The following is a 16711-nucleotide window of genomic DNA, read 5'->3' on the forward strand; positions in this document are numbered from 1 at the left end:
AATGCAGGGGAGTAGTAAACATACAATTTTATTTTTAAAAGCTATTTCTCTGTTCTAAAAGAGATCTTTCTTCAGTACATTAAGTACTATTTAACTGTCTAAGAGTAATAACAGTGTTTTATTCAAAAGTTTCTCTCCCTTTTTCTTTGACCTCTGTGCATAATATTTCTATGCGTGTCTCAGCAGTGACATTTATTTCTCGGGGTTATATGCTTTGTAGGATTCTAAAATGCAGGAAACTGGTCAGTTTTGGCAATAGTTGTGTTTTGGTTTTTGTTTTTTTTTTTCCTGTGATTAAAGTAAGATTGACTATGATATAAGGCTTAAATTTCATAAGATAGTTCATAAGCTTATGTATTTAAGTCTATGGTTTAGGTGCTTAAGCAAAAATTACAATGTCTCAAAACAGAGAGACAAGAATTTCATATTGACTTTTGTGTGAATTCTTGATTGCTTAGCACTTTGGAAAAGGATGGCTTATGCCTTTAGCTGTCTGTTCAGATAAATTCCAGCTATGAAATATGAGCCATTTGCTCTCTTTCCTGTGAGAAAAGATTGTGAAGATGGCTAAATAATGGCTGTGGGTAATGAAACTGTGATTAGCATTATTTTGAAGTCCACACAGTAAGCAATTTTCCCTTCTCTTTAGAGGTCTGCAGGTCTGTTTTTCTCTGTGTAATGCTTCTAATTCAGGTGGCTTTCCTGAAGCAGCAATAATTAACTGCTTTGGGGGATTAAAACAAGAAAGATTTTTTTTTTTTTTTTTTTTTTTTTTTTTGAGACATTGGTGTGTTATCTCAGTTAAAATACTGTATTGCAGTGTTGTAGGGCATATTTTTACTTCTGGAAGTTTCAGGAACTTTGTTCTTGAAAACCTCCTGCTTTCTGGCTCTGTCAGGCTCTATTTCTGAATGCATTCATTCACGTTACTCTTCTAAAGTACACAATCTTGAACTTTAAAACCTCTTAATTTCCAGATTCCTACCTGCAGAGTGTTCTATTTTGGTTTGTGTCCAACATTACTTGTTGCCTTGCATACATACAGATATTTTTGTATGCCATAAGAAGCTGGCATTCATATATGGAATTTAGGACTCCAATCTGTATGTGCTATTCAAACACAGAGAGCAAGGGAATCACTGATCTAAGCAGCATACAATCTAAGTATAAGGAAAAATGCTCAGATGGTGCAAAGAGAAAGAAAACCTTTAAGGTGAAGGAGTAGTTTTCATAGCTGGGCAGCCTAATCAGTGAAGAGTTTTGGAAGGTATCTTTAAAAAGAAGAGGTTAAAAGGAGGATAATGACGGAGCTCTACAGATATTTGTGTCTCCTAAATGTGACCGGGAATCTTCTCCAAAAGCACAATGTTGATGTAAATTGAAAATTTGAACAATGGAGTTAACACCTAAAAAATGGAATTTGAGATAATGAAGAAAGGTTGCAAAGACCCTCTGAGAGGAAACCAGTCATCTATTTTCTGAGAATTTATATAGCAGGATAACATAGCCTAAGCACCTAGTTAGAAAATCACCCTAGATATGGGCAGGTTTTGTTTGATAAGGCCAGAGAAACTTTTTTGTTTCTTTGTAAGCATGGTGGAAAACAGATTGACAGTAATAACCTCGTGGGTGGCTAAGAAGGACTGTATCTTAGATGGGGGGGGGGGGAGTACAGTAAGATTTTGACATAGTCTGGCTCCAAAACTTAGATGAGGACATTTGACACATGTAAGAGTCAGATTTATCATGACTGCTAGTAGCACAGACACCACTAACCTCAGCAGCCCTCAGGCTTCGTTGCTAGCCTTTCATGTGCCAAGCTGCTGTGTTAAGCACTCATAGACTGAGTACGGCAATGGAAGCAATGGCAGTGGGAGGAAGTCTGAAATAATTAAAACTTGGGTCAATTGGACTGCAATTGGACTGGATAAATGGGATGTTTCTGAAGGGAGCTTGGAGACCAAAATAGCTACAGCCATCCATTCTGCCTGCTTTCAGCAGGGCCCATGTGGTTTGGACAGCTCTGATGCTATTCTGAAAAGGTAATCTTCAAAGGTGTGTAAACCCATTTACCTGCAGTGCAAACACATCCTGACTGTCTGCTGTTCAGGGCACAAGAACAAAAGTAACTCAAGAGATACACCTTCCTAGAAAAGCTCAGATATCTGCTGCTGCAACCTTGGAGATGTGCAAGCAACCTGCCTGCCTCCCAAATCCAGCAGGACTTCCTATAAAAGGCAATGTGGACAGGTTCATATTGCCTCAGGAGCAGCTTGTGACAGAATGCAGTTTTGGCTGCACGCTGTCAAATACAGTACAGATGTAGCCTGAGAAAAGTAGGTAGTAAAATTAATCAGAATCTTAAAATCTCATGTTGCTGCTGATAAATCTATGTGCTCATATTTCAAACCAGGCATCTTAAGATTTGATACTGTAATGTATCGCACATTTTCACTGAGGTCCTTTCTTCTTAGGGGACATAGTCACTAAGGGGGCAGGCTGTGTAAGGTACCTATTCACAGTCTTATGCTTTGGCCATCTGTTATGTATCAGATCATCGTGTTCTCACTGAAAAAATGCCCTTGCTCTACACTCTCATCTGTCTTTAACTGTCTTTTACAGTGGTAACAGTTTTGATCTTGACCTTTTTTTGGTTCTGGAGTATTTTGGATACATTCACCTCTCCCCGCTTGCTGGCTTGCTCTAGGCTTCTGCAATCAACCTGTAGTTCACCCAAGAACTCCCTCATCACGGAGCCCAGCAGAAAGCCTAACTTTGCAACCACGTACCTGAAAACCCAGCCCCGATCCTATTGAGCTCAGAACACTCCCCCCACGGCACTCAGCTTGCAGCGAGCCCGGATGCCTGGGAAGGCTGGAGCGGACATGGGGGGAGGGAGCACACTTGCACCTCACTCCGTAGGACCTGTTTACTTAAGGACAATGTTATGTTCAAGTCCCGCATGGGCTTGCCAGAAAGGTGAAAAGATGACATGGAGGGAAAAAAGTCTGAGCAAAAAATGTAAGAGAGGAAGGGAGAGCAAAAATTTTGATGAAATTTTCATACCTTTTTTTAGTTATTTTCCCCAGGCTAAATCCCTGTCTCCATCCTCAACTTTTCCCACTTTGAGAATTGTTTTATAGCAATTATTTCCAAAGACATTATAAGTTGTATGACATTACATGTCATAATGTAAAAAGTCTTTTACTGTCCTACAACTTAGTATGAGAAATAATTTGCACTTTTAGTGATTTTGCACTAAAAGACGACCTCCATCATAATGAATTTATAAACAATCTACAAAATTTTTAATAAGTAATTATTGATTGATGGATGATGTATGTATATTTACATGATTTGCAATAGTACTTTTATTAATTTATCAATACAAATATCTCTCACTCATATTTCTTTTTTATGCATTAGTCCTACACCACTGAAATATCAAAATATGTTCAGAAAAAGAAACTGCACCTTTTTAGCACATATGAAAGTCAGCTGGTAAAATTTCAGTAGGTAGAAGAAAACTGAAGGGAAGTATTCCTCCAGGTTAATGTGCCCCTACTTTATGGTAAGACAAAAGAGTTTGAGTTGAAATTACACTTTTACCTGGCACAAATCGGAATTCTTCTTCAAGATATAAATTAAATACATCAATTCGGTAATAAAACTTACCTGCATGAATGAAGTCAATAACATGTTTTGAGAACAGCTTCAATAGGATCAAGAGTTTGTCTGTTATGTTACAAATGTACATCCTGATGCAATTTTAAACTGTAGAGAAAAACAAGATTTTAAGAGTAATAATTATGGAAAAATGGATAAACAGTCATAACTAACCAACTCCTACTCAAAATTGTTAAGCCCTGAAAATTCTTCTGTATCTATACTTTACATAGGCTTTTTCCTAAAAAACAAATTAAGACATGTTTGATGTCATGTCCACTTATGAATATTAAGTCCCCAATTTGTCCTTGCCTCATAATCAACGTAACACAATCATTTCTAAGCTTAATTGTGCATGTTTCCCTCAGACTTAAATGTCCTTTGATTCCTTAGAGCCACGACCTACACATTGCATTGATCTCTTCTCTGACAATGTTCATCGTTCACATAGTAAAGACTTGTTTTTCATAACCGGATATTCTTATCTTTATGTAGTGCACTTATTTCCATTGTTGTGCCCTCTCAAGCACATTGACAAACGGTTTTTAAAAATTAAGTTTCCTACTTAGGCTTCTCACTGTAAGCTTGTTTATACAAATGCATCTAGGTTGTATATATGACGCCTGCAGAAACATCATTCAGCTCTCAGAGTCTGGTAGGAAATGGTGCCCTGTCTTCACATGCATTGATCAGAGAAGAGTGACGTGCTGAGGAATGCCTCTCTCCATTGTTTCTCAGCTGGGTGTATTGTAAATCGATACCTGACTCTGGGAGTTTGAGTGGCTGAAGCTTTCTCTCATCTAGCAGAGCTAGGACTGGCTTTCACACTGGGTCTGCTATTTGCGGAGTAAAGAGTTATGGGACAACAATGATGAATCTTATAATTTATCTTCAAACTGTTTAAGATATTGCCCTGGACACCCAATGCCAAAATACCAGAAGACATTATAACTCACTACTATAAACTAAAAATTACTATTTAGAAAAAACATTCCAAAACACTTTAACCTGTATTACAACATTAAAAATGACAATTTAGAACACCAATAAGCAGTTCTAATCACAAATGCAAGAGTACTTTCAGTCATTAAAAAGACAAATGTGTGTTTTTGAATCAGAAGATTAGCTGAAAGTATTTTAATCACCAATCATAAATCCTTTAAAATGGCTAAACTGTTATTTCCCCATTAGAAAAGAGGTTGAAAGAGGTGTGGTTTGCTGTTAGTCAGATCTGCCATTATTTGCTGTGGTCTTCACTATACCGTGTTGCTTCTCCTATTTGAGTTCTCATCTTACAGGTGGATCCGCATAGACAGATTCACATGATACAGACATTGTAATCTATCAGTTTCAATTCAGGATAGAATGCAAGATAGAAACCTTTAAAATTATTAAATATTGTATTACTTCATTAGCTTCATTAACATAGTTTAACTGCACATTTGATGTGCACTGAATGATATTTATAGGAAATGCAGATCTCAAGCCCCCTTCCTTTTTATATTTCTGTAGCTATAGTTGAGAATGGTTTCTCTGCAAAATAATCACTAATTCTGCACGACAATTAGATTTTTGACCACATAGCTCTGTACTATATTTGATAAAGTAAACGTCAGTTCGTTTTCAGTAGATGATCTGGTCTTCAGAAAAGTACCAGAAGTGGCTCAGAATTTGAATGACTGAGTGTGTTGCTGCAAAATTTGTTATCATTTATGCTATTTTTAAGTATATACCTATCTTTCAGAAATTTCTGATTAATGGTTTTCCATTTTTAAATATCACATGGTATCCAGTGATATTCCCTTAGTTCTGCTATTTTTTAACTTTGTTGTCATCTGCAATATACATTTTGTCTGTTTTCTCAGTACACTTAATAGCCTTAAGGTCATTAATTTTTAAATCTTCTGGGCTGCTAAACATTTAAAGTCTCTGCAAATAATATATTCTTATTTATTTTAAAGAAGCACATTTCTCTAATTTTATTTCTTGACCAACCATAGGATTAAAAAAACCAGAAAATCCCAAATCCCCATCCCACTAGATTTCCTAGTATATCATTTTATCACTTCTAGCTTTTGACTGGATTATTTATTATATCTTTACATTCCTATATTTTAAAAAATCAAGTTAACATCCTGAACATTTATTGTAGGGTTCGAATATAAAATATTAAATGACTGGAAACTCACCAGCACCTCAAAAGAAAAAAAAGGTGAAATCTTTGCTTTTAAATAAAAGTCAGTGTGCCTAACAGTCTTCATTCAGTGGCTTTCAAACTACTGCTTCTGCGGAATACTAATTCCCAGGCTCCACCTTTCTTTGCAAATCTGAAGCTTTTTACAAGAAGGCATTGCTCAAAGGGTGTGGCAGAGGCAGCAGATGCTGTTGCTGCTGCTCGTAGTTAACCATTTAGTAGCAAAACCTGTTTCATTACTTCTAGGAATTTTCAAGATTTTTTTCCCCTTTTATGCAACTGAAAATACCATGAGTATCATGTAGGACCTCTTTAGGTCTCAAAATAAGCTAAACGCTGGAGGAAATAAATGAGACTAAAAAAACGCTGAAATAAATCTTGAGAAATGAGTGGGGAATCTTTAATACACAAAGCCCCGTTCAGCTGGGTCTCTTAAATCCAACTGTGATCATTTGGAATTACGCATTACAGTTTATTATTCTGAGATTCTTCCTTCTTTTTATGCCTAAACCCTTATAATTACCATTATTATGTTTTAATTCATGCTTTCTGGGCTAAGATGTTCCATGTCTACACAAAATGGTCTTACAAGTTTTGAAGTATCTATGGGAAACTCTCAGTGGACACTAGTGCTCACCAAGATTATCAATCTGAATTCAGGCTTCTTGCAAATCCCTACACATCTTCTAGCAGTGAATGTAGGACCTTACCTCTGCCCAGCATCAGCTGCATGGAATATCACAGGGGCAGATATGGATGGACAGGGCAGGTAAATATGCCTGTGATCCATCCACACTGGAAGTCAACACACCTTTTAATGACATCTAGCTGTAACTCAGTGTTAGCAATTCTTTGTGTGGACTTGTCAGCTGGGTCACCCCACAGCCAGCTTCCCGGCTGCTCCACAGGGTAACAGTGCAAGCAGAACGTAAATCTGACCTTTAGCCTTAGTCTTAACATCGCGTCAGTAAAACAATTGAGATGTAATCACAGGATTACTGTTGGCATGTTTGTAAATGGGAGGTGACCAAGAAAATTCATCCTGGTAGGTGGGATGATAACTAAGCAGCAAATTAGTGGATGGATTTTGATGAGCTGGTATGGATGACCAGGTAGTCTCCTGATGCAGGAGCTGTGGGTAGTAAAAGCAAGAGGTTCTGTTTGACCATTTTGAGAAAAGCCTTGTGAGACACAGCTTAAATGACTCAGACCAAAACCCCCAAATTAAGCTAAGAGTTACTAGGAAATTCAGAGAAGTAGTAATGGGGGAGTGTTTTAGTATTATTACTTTTGGTTTTATCTCTTTTACTCTGTTCAGAATAAAGCATAACTGTACCAAGGACTTCTGCGAAGTCTCTGTGTCACATGCTTCAGCTGCTGCTTTTCTAAGTGCTGAGCTGTACACCAGTGTCAGAAGTATGAAGCTTTGGGATGAATTTGTTAAGACACAGGGAGTGTGGGAATATGCACTGGTGCCGGGATTTTAGGTGCCATTTGTAGGAAAGGTAGTGTTTGCCTAGACGTGCCAGAGGGACTTACCAAGGCAATGCATAACTACAAGGAGTACATCATGTCAATTGCAAAAGAAGGCAGAGCTATGGAAACTAGCTCTAATGGGGTTGCCTGCTTGAGTACTAGCAGCATTAATTCATGGATGTTAGTGCAAATTACTTTATCTAGTATTGAACAGACTAAATTAACTGCAACTATACTACCTCTAGGGCACAAGGTGCCAGGGCTTGAGCACTGTCAGGTGTCAAGACTACTGACATGTATAGCCATGCCTGGCCACAAGATTGAGACGCGGTGGCCTCATGAATGTCCACTTAATGAGAACTTTCCAAAATCATATTGGACTAACATTGGTAATTCGAATCTTGTTGAAAATCAGTTCAAAACTAATCAGGAAATAGGTGAGAGTTGTTTACTTGTTTATTTTTGACCAGGTCTGTGTTTTGGAAGAATTTTCTTAACAGCAGTGATGTGACTTTTTATTCATTGTAAGAAATTTCGAGAGCTATCTGTATATATAAAATAGTTTTTGAAGTTAAATAAAGTTGCATCTGCAAGAACAGATACTAATTATGCTACTGTAAAGAGAATTGTGAATCTCCTAGTAATAAGCCACTTCTCACATATTATTAGCAAATTATTAACAAGTTGGAAGCAGCCTACTAAGAAATAGCAGATTCCTCTTACTCTTGGTAAAAATGGTTGCTCGTTTGTGAGTTCAGAATCACAGAACTGCAGAGGGACATGAGGGGACAACTGTAGATATGTTGCCTTAGCAGGATCAGAAGTGGCCAGTAAAAAAGGATACATTGCCTTGCCCACATAAACAGCAATAAAAATGCCATGTGTTTACAGGCATATGTTACATGTGTGACATTACATGACATTAGCATATAGCATACAAATTATTTTGACACACAATTGATTCACATGTAGCCCATGTATTTGTTGCAGCTCCTAAAACCTAAGACAGGCTGACGGCTGCAAAAGGGGATGATGAACATAGGAGCTATACAGAAGTCATGCAGTGGCTTCCTAGGCTGCAGACTTGGTTTGTGGTTTGAGCATCTCCCGTTCCTTGAGCACTCGGTCCTTTCAAAGGCAATTTGTGAGATGGATCCCTCACTTTGGGTGCTGCACTGCACTGACTTTACATGTAATACCCTGCTTCCAAAACAGAGCAGTGGGGCTGTTACTGCCTTCTTTCCGCACCGTGGACAAGTGTGTGCTGAAACATGCCTTGAGTGCAGAATGGAAGCAAGGGAATAAAGTATCAAAACTTGTTTCTAATATTTAGTTGGAGAAAGCTGGAACTCAACTCTTCTACCTTTCATATGCTGTCTGGATTTCCTGTGCAGTACAAAAAAATATTTACAAGTTTCTACAGTTCTGTGGTTTTTTTATCACTTCATAGCAATCCCATCATTTTGCTTGCAAACCAGTCATTCTTTAGGTTTCCTTAATTACAGTCGATTTTTTCCCCATTATCTTGTGTGTTAAATATGTTCCTGTTGTGCCCACATCCACTTCCTTGACTCAGGGGAACCTTAAGAGTAAATCAGTCCTTGCTGTTCTATCTGTTTGCAAGAAGAAATACACAAATAACTAAAACTGTTGGAAAGTTTTGAAAATGTAAATACTTATGTCATTACGTCTCTAAGGCTTCTGGCCCTTCCACTGACCACATGAGATAGCAAGTACCAGAACACTGTTAATGGGGTTAAGCAACCCACAAAGGTCATAATTTAGTAACTTTTTGAGTATGGAGATGTCTTTGGGTTTGTTAGCTCTGCAAATTTGACATCATTCCAGGGTATGGAGCAATCTGTTTTCCATCAGCTTTTATTTCTTGTTTCCCAAGTGTGCCAAAACCAGAACTTAAATCTTGTCTTAAATGCAATATTACCTTAGTATAAAATGAACCACTAGCATTATATAATTTACACTGCATAGCCTACATTGCTTTATTTTTTTAACTGAAGAAAGGTGCTATTATGTTTGCTAAGGTAAATGGAAACAGATGCTTCAGACATTGCTTAAGAAAATTAATCTTGAATTAGTAAAGTAGATTGTCAGTAGAAGAGGTCCCTGGTCTGATCAAATGAAAGAAAGCAGAAAGATTGCTACTCTGTACTGCAGTCATTTGCTGCACAAGATACACTGCAGGAGCACAGTAAGCATGGAATTCTTTCAGCTTGGTAGCAGTCCAGTAGTTCTAACCTATTAAATGTATTTGCTTAGGTGGAGTAGTAATGCAGATGCATTGTGACTTGTCCCATTAAAATAGTTTTTTCTTTCTATGGAACTGCGTAACTAATTTTGTTTTTTTCAGCTTTCTAAAATAGACATTACTTGGTTGCAGTTAATGGAATTAAACTAGCAAAGCAGTAAGCAAAGCAAGCTATTTATTTTTCATCTAAAGCAAAGTCTAGTAGCTATATTTTGGTTTAGAGAGACATTAGTTAAATTTAAAAATTTAATGAGAATAGCAATCTCAACAATGTATACGTATATATAACTAATAGTGACGAATAATACGCTGTGTCCACATCATGTGGTTTTCTGATTTCCTTTAATCAAGAAACAAGGATAGGACTGAGAATCTAGGTATTAGGGGGAAAAAAGGCTGCAGCTACACAAAAGTCTGCTTTGACTGCAGCGGACAACAGTTCCTAGTAAAGACAGCTCACAGGGAGCATTCTTGTTTTCCCAGCATGGGGCCTCTGCTTGGTTAGTTAATTTGGTTTGGAGAAGGCTGGCTTGTTATATTGTGTTTTATTTTCAAAACTGAGGCTTGCATTTTCTTCCTGAATTGAAGAAATTAACTGGGAGTGAAAACTAGAACTAAACCCTCTTTTCCCATAGGTATTCCTAAATTTTTTCTTCTCAGCTGTGAATACACCTCCAGCAATTTTCAACTGACTCAAGTGAATTTATTAGATATAATAGAGAAATAGCTCTAGGAGCAGGGATCAGAAGCCATGATTGCCTTCCCAAATGAAAGCTTACCATTAAGACACCAAGTTTGTGTTTTCTTATAGGCTTCCTTTCTATCCCATTAATCTTGATTTCATTCCTGCATAGTGACAGCAGAGCACTGCAAAGAGAGATCAGATGGTCTGTTGCCCATGGTAGTGTAAGAGTTTTGCTGATTGATGGAAAATGTGGCTTTGAATTCCCTGGAGCTCCTGAGGGAGTTTAGCACACATACTCATGTAACGAGATGTACGCTAAGCAATTATACAACAGCATGAATATCATAGTATTTCCTATCTCTCCCTGTTCTGCTTTCTGGCTGTTGGGCAGCCTAGGCTGGGGCACTAAACTGCCTTGCTAAATCACATAGCTACCCAAGGCTGTTTGCAACTCCGTGGCAAACTAAGTAGTCATCCTCTCCCATCATCACTCCCCTTCTGTGACTCTTTTCCTGTGCCAATAACCTTGCTGTGTATCCGGTTAGGTAATGGAAATATCTAGCTGCTAAGCATAGACTTTCACTTTAGCTAGTATATACTATTTGATTGCTTCCAATATTTCAGAAAATTCATTTATAGCTCAGTGCATATGTATGTACCCTGTTCTGATGCCTGCAGTATTAATGTACCTACCCTTTATTTAAAATTAATATGCGTTAAACAAATATAGTTAGCCAAGTTCAAGTAATCTAATGCAAGCAAGTCTTTGTGCCCAGATCTGCGTTATCCATGCCAAGAAGGAACATCAAGAAAAGATATGGGAGAATCCTATTATCAGTCTGGTAATACCCATGTTTCCCATATAAAGCTGTCCATGAGAATTGAATGTGATTTTATATATGAGCTACAGGAGTCATAAACAGTTGCACAGTCCCAATATTCTAATCTGATTTCTGTCCTTCTGCCAAGTGTGTTGCTTTGGATATCCTACCTACCTTTGCTACCTGTAGTAGCCCTAAAATAGAGATAAACAGGCAGGATACAGGCTTGCTTCTGTGAAGAAAGGAACAGGGATTTCTCCTTAACTAAGGCCTCACATACAAAACTGCAGTAGCTGGCCATACCTTCCTTCCTCTCCTCCCACAAATCCACACTTTGAGGAAGGCAATTTATATTTAGTCTGTATTCTGAAGGCAAGAATCATAATGAGTAGTTGATAAATCAAAAATAAAGAGAAACTGTGCCAGTAAACAATGAGAAGTAATAGAACATAGAGATTTGGGCTCTGTGGGTTTACATGTAGATTCATTGATTTATCTTTATTTGGTAGTAGCTGTGGTCTGTTAGTTGTGCCTTGAATCAGCCAGGTGATGTTCCCAGGGCATATCACTGATAACCTTGCTAATACCTACTTAGTCTCTTAATAAAAGTGAAGTTACCAATGTTACATCATTGCATCTAGAGCACTTCAAAATATTAATGCTACTATTTACTACTCTGATGCTTTTTCAAAATAGTAGGATGCATGATTTTTTAATAGAACTGATTTGGTAGTTTATGCCAAAAGCAAAACCATAATGTGTGCCACAGGGCAAGGGCGAAGTGAAGGGCAAAGATTAAATTCTGCTTACTCTCGGAGAACTCTCTTGCCTGAGTTTTCCCTTAGCAATCAGTTTCACAGTGCTGGAAAGTACAAGGAAGCAGCAGTCTGTACAGACTTTTAAGGGTGCCTTCCTGAAATTCAAAGGGAGATTTAACCAGGCAGTGAGACCAGTCCAGTTTCATTTGCTAATTTCTTAATATTTGATTTGATGTAGTGTCATTTTTATTTTCTATTAGTGGTGAGAGATGACTTATTTCTTACATGACCAAGTGTAACCAATCATATTTTGTGATGTATATAACGAAGAGTCCTGTGAGTCATTAATTCTGCAGGTAGCAGCGCAAAAGAACGTGCAATGTATTTGTTGAAAGATTCGTGTGCATTTCCTTTTGCACTCATCTTTCCACTTCATCTTGGACGCACATTCACATCCAGCAAACCAGAGCTGCGCTATCCCAGGTTGCATCATGTAGCAGTATACAAATCTAGTCTCAATGGTGGTTCACCAAATTGAGAAATTGGAGAATACAGAAAAAAAGAGTGGGGCAGGGGAGGCATTAAGTATTAATTTACCACTACTTCCAATGTATGCAAAGTTTTACCTTCAAAAGTAAACAACAGAAATTATTCTCTAGTTACCCTCTAGAGCATATTCTCTTGTTCATCTCTGTCACATGTTTATCTGTGTGTGACATGACTAGGCCAAGACAAGAGCAAAAATACCGTTCTGGTCTATTCACTGTGTCTGTACATTAGAAACATTCACATCACTCAGAACCTGCAGTGTTAACCATAGAAGAAACTGAACATCTATTTAGTATGTTCTAGAAAACATGGCACATTGCTATATGGTAAATCTGAGAAGCTATAGCTTTTTTAAGTTAATCATATTGCTATGTTAATTGATTAAAATTAAATGCTGGCTAATGTTAAAAGTTATATTGCTGAGAATCTTGGCACCTGAAGGATGGAGGGAGAGGCAGGAAAAAGATTGGGTTTTAGAGATCAGGTTTGATTTCAGCATTTGGATGTAAAGATGATCATGGAAGGCTTTATATAGGTGTTTATGTAGGTGAAAGTATAAAGCTGAACCAGCTTGCTGTACCACAAGCATTGTTGGAACTTTTTGTTATGATCAAATTCCTACATTTCTAGAACATAGGGTCCAATGGACCCTCAACATCTCAATATTCAGTATATTCTGTGGCAAATGGAAACTAAATTTTAATTCGTGGGTGTTGTCACAGAAGATCAAACATCAAAGCATGTTACAGTTCTAGATTGAACCATATGGATAATATTAAAAAATTAGCTTGGTAAAATTTAGGTATTTGCAGTGCTGTAGTTCCACATGGACGCTAAGGTCCTCCTAACCAAACTCTCCAGAAACTCTGGTCACTATTTATTATGAAGGCATGAAGAACATGAAAGCTAACAGTAAACCAGATGCTTATCAGGTTAGGAAATAATTGTCTTGTTCAAACCGGTCTCTTTTTCAGAGAGTTAGTATTGTCTAATTGACTTCTTCAAAGGCTAGTGTGCAACTAGTTTGGAATCATTGTTAGACAAGGCACAATCTCTCCATCTATTTGCCAACATGTCCCTTTATTTTGTCTAGAAAATTAATTTAGGTGAAATTTGCAGAAACTCCGTGGATATTTCACAGCTTGACTTATTCTCTAAGTATGTGTAGACCTACAACTACACAAGGTGTAGAGTAGATCACATCCATTAGCGAAGTTCTGAACCAATTGCATGTATATTGCCCAGATTGTGTGCCTAGCAAATCCAGTGTACTTCTGGATGGTTTGGACTTGATATGCATGGGCAGATCAACTGTGCATTGTGCAATTATACAGATGAAACCGAATAACTTCAGAGTTATTCTGCATGCGGTTTACAGATGGTCCATGCACACAGAGTACATTGAGTGTGCTCTGGAATTATCTGGTTTACAACAATGTATACTACAAAGTATATATGACTATATTTTGCCTGCAAAATTTCAGAAGAAACACAATTATTCTATTCTCAAATGTTCTGAGCACCTTATTTTCCAAAATTTGAAATGTTTTGCCTACTGATACACTGCTCATAAGAAAGCACAATTGGAGATGAAGAAGGAAAAAAAAATCCCATTCACTCCAGAAGGAGAGTAGGAAAGAATTTAGTAAGAAATCTATATTTTGTGTATTCTTATATTCTTTCCTCTGTTGAATTACCAGTGCTACGCTAAAGAAAAGAAAAAAGTCCGTTTGGATGGTGTAAGCAATCTGTAGTTATTCAATTAATATTTAATAAATCACTTGATAGAAATGAGAAGGATATCAGTTGATTAGTTGGCCTGGCATCAATTGTTATCCATCCCCTACACAGATAAGTGAGAATAAATTCATCGACTGTAATAAAGGAAATACAAACTTTCAGTTAACCACTGTAATATGACAGATGGAAGTGATTTGGGATTAAGACTGTAGTGAATTCTGTATGTAGTTAATATTGACTTTTAAATTTATAGACGACTTCTATTTGCAATTCTGAAGACTTACAGTCATGGAAATGCATGAAGAAAAGGAAAATTTATCTGGAATATCATCCTCTAATCTGCTAAGTAGAGGATAAAAAGTATTTAATCTTCATAAAGTCTCCTGAAACATTTTGTTAAGCACAGCCTACTCAGATTTAGATACATCTAAAGGTGTGTATCTGGCTAGCTCCATGCACATTTGACAGACTTGAGAACATTATAGGATTAATTATAGAAAAATAATGTAAAGTTTCTTTCTACAGAAAAAAATACAAGTATTATTAGAAAAGCCCACAGCATTGGCTGTTTTTAAACTCAGTATGTAAACACAGTAGCTGTATCCCGTGTTTTTGCAAAGTAACTAATGGCTATAAAGTAGCTTGCTTCTGTGCACCTGCAGGCTTACCATCTTGTTCTGCATGCCAGCTGGGGACACTCAGCTGACCTAAAAGGCAATCCCAACAGAGCACCACAGGGTTTCAGAGCTCATCTTTGCTGACTGCTTGCTGGCCGTCCATTTCCTTCCTCTTCAAAACATGAGATTGCCTTTGCTACCATCCGGCATCTCCCTCCCACTGCGCCAGGACTCGTTTGGCTTGCTGGGCCCTCCCCGGCCACCATGGCAGGGAACACTGAGTGCCCTGTGCTGTGGGCCTTTTGGACAATGAAGGGAATTTTCAAAGGAAAAATGGCAAAGGGGAAAACCAACCTCCTGGGTCTCACAAGGAGGAGGAGAGGAAAAGGCGGGCATGGCTGTGTAGCCTCATTTGCTGGTCCCCATGGAATTACACTTAGGCTGAGAAAGGAGAGAAGAGGAAGAGAAGAGAAGAGGAAGAGAGAAAAGGAGGAGGCCTTCATCCCTTCCAAGAGCCTGACAGTCTCTCAAGTCTTTGTATTTCCCTGAAGCCCACAGAGCAAGTAGTATCCACCTACAGCTGTGGCTCCCATAATATTTGAATAGTCTCTTCGTATGAGATCTGTTTCCCAAATTACAGTGCCATTTGTGGGGATCAGTTTGGGGATCAGCAACGTCAGTGGTGTGGCTAGCAGTTTTTTCTCTTTTCCCAATATCCACAAGGCGTGACTGAGCATTAACAAATAATGTCAGAGTGTACAAACTGAGTTTATAACTTTTCAGTAGTTAAGAGACTGAAGAGTCGATTCCCAGAAGTAAACAGAACCACGAAATGGGGACCTGGGGGATGTCTAGAAGATGCTCTCTATGTGGAGGAAGAGACGATTGGTCTCTGGTTGGGGGAGTTGGTTGGTTGAGGTACAATTTCTTATATACTTTTTCCCCCTAATGAAGAGAGAACAGCACAATTCCATTTCCTTTCAGGATTAGAAAGAAAGGAAAACTTGAGAGAACTGTTTTAGCATGAGTCTACACTCTGCATGGGTGAATACTTTGTGTTTTGGTAGGAGATTAGCTCCCTTTAATTTTTTTACAGTGAGAAATCTGCCACCTTGATTCTTTAGAAGTCATTCTTCTGATTGTGGGTGATGATTCTATACAGCCAAGTGAAATATGTTTTTTTAATTTTTCTGAGAAATCAAGAAAATTGGGGTTATAAAGCCCATAAGCACTTTGATGCCTCTTTCTTATTGTATCCACTACATTCCACTCTCAATATATATGTGTGATCAAGATGTTTGTGCTTACCCTGGCATTAACGATCTAGAGGATTTGGGCTTTATTATTTAATATATTTTAGTGACCTTCTTTTTCATTTTCCAGCTATGTTTTTCTTTCTTCTCCCTTTATTTCTCATCTGATTTCTTATTCTCCTTGTTGACTTTTCCTTAGTAGAAGGTTTAACCCTATCTATGTTTGCTTTCCTTCCTGCTCCTTTCCCAGTGTCCTGCTCTTCCACCTACATTTTTATTTTTCTTTGGTTTCATCTCTGCATTTTTATACTGTTAATCTTCCAGTCTTCCTATTTTTTCCTTTTCATATTCTTCACTTTCTCCCCTAATTTTTTCTACATTGATTTATGGTTGCCTCTTGTTTCCATTTTTTGCTTTATTTTCGTAATCTTTTTCAGCTTCTTTCCATAATTCCTGGTTTTGGTTGTCACCTTTCCATTTGTTTTAATATGTTTTCCCCCAACCATCCCTTGTATTCTTAATTCTCTGTCATTCCATTTCTCTAGCTTATTCAGAAGCATGAAGGATGCCAGATCCATAGTTTTAACAGAACTTCTCCGCTCCCCCCTCCGCCCCTCCCCAGTCTGGTTTATTTTCTCGGTTGCAATATATAAATAAACACATATATTAGAATACTTTCAGAATTA

The 16711-nt window shown here is 37.8% G+C and overlaps 1 protein-coding gene across 6 annotated transcripts in view; it reads left to right on the forward strand.

The window, feature by feature from the left end:
- Positions 1-16711, forward strand: part of SCN1A (sodium voltage-gated channel alpha subunit 1) — a 102645-nt gene that overhangs the window by 15507 nt on the left and 70427 nt on the right. The window lies entirely within an intron of this gene.

Source organism: Aquila chrysaetos, chromosome 6, assembly GCF_900496995.4.
Source record: "Aquila chrysaetos chrysaetos chromosome 6, bAquChr1.4, whole genome shotgun sequence".
In the NCBI taxonomy this organism is placed as follows: Eukaryota; Metazoa; Chordata; class Aves; order Accipitriformes; family Accipitridae; genus Aquila; species Aquila chrysaetos.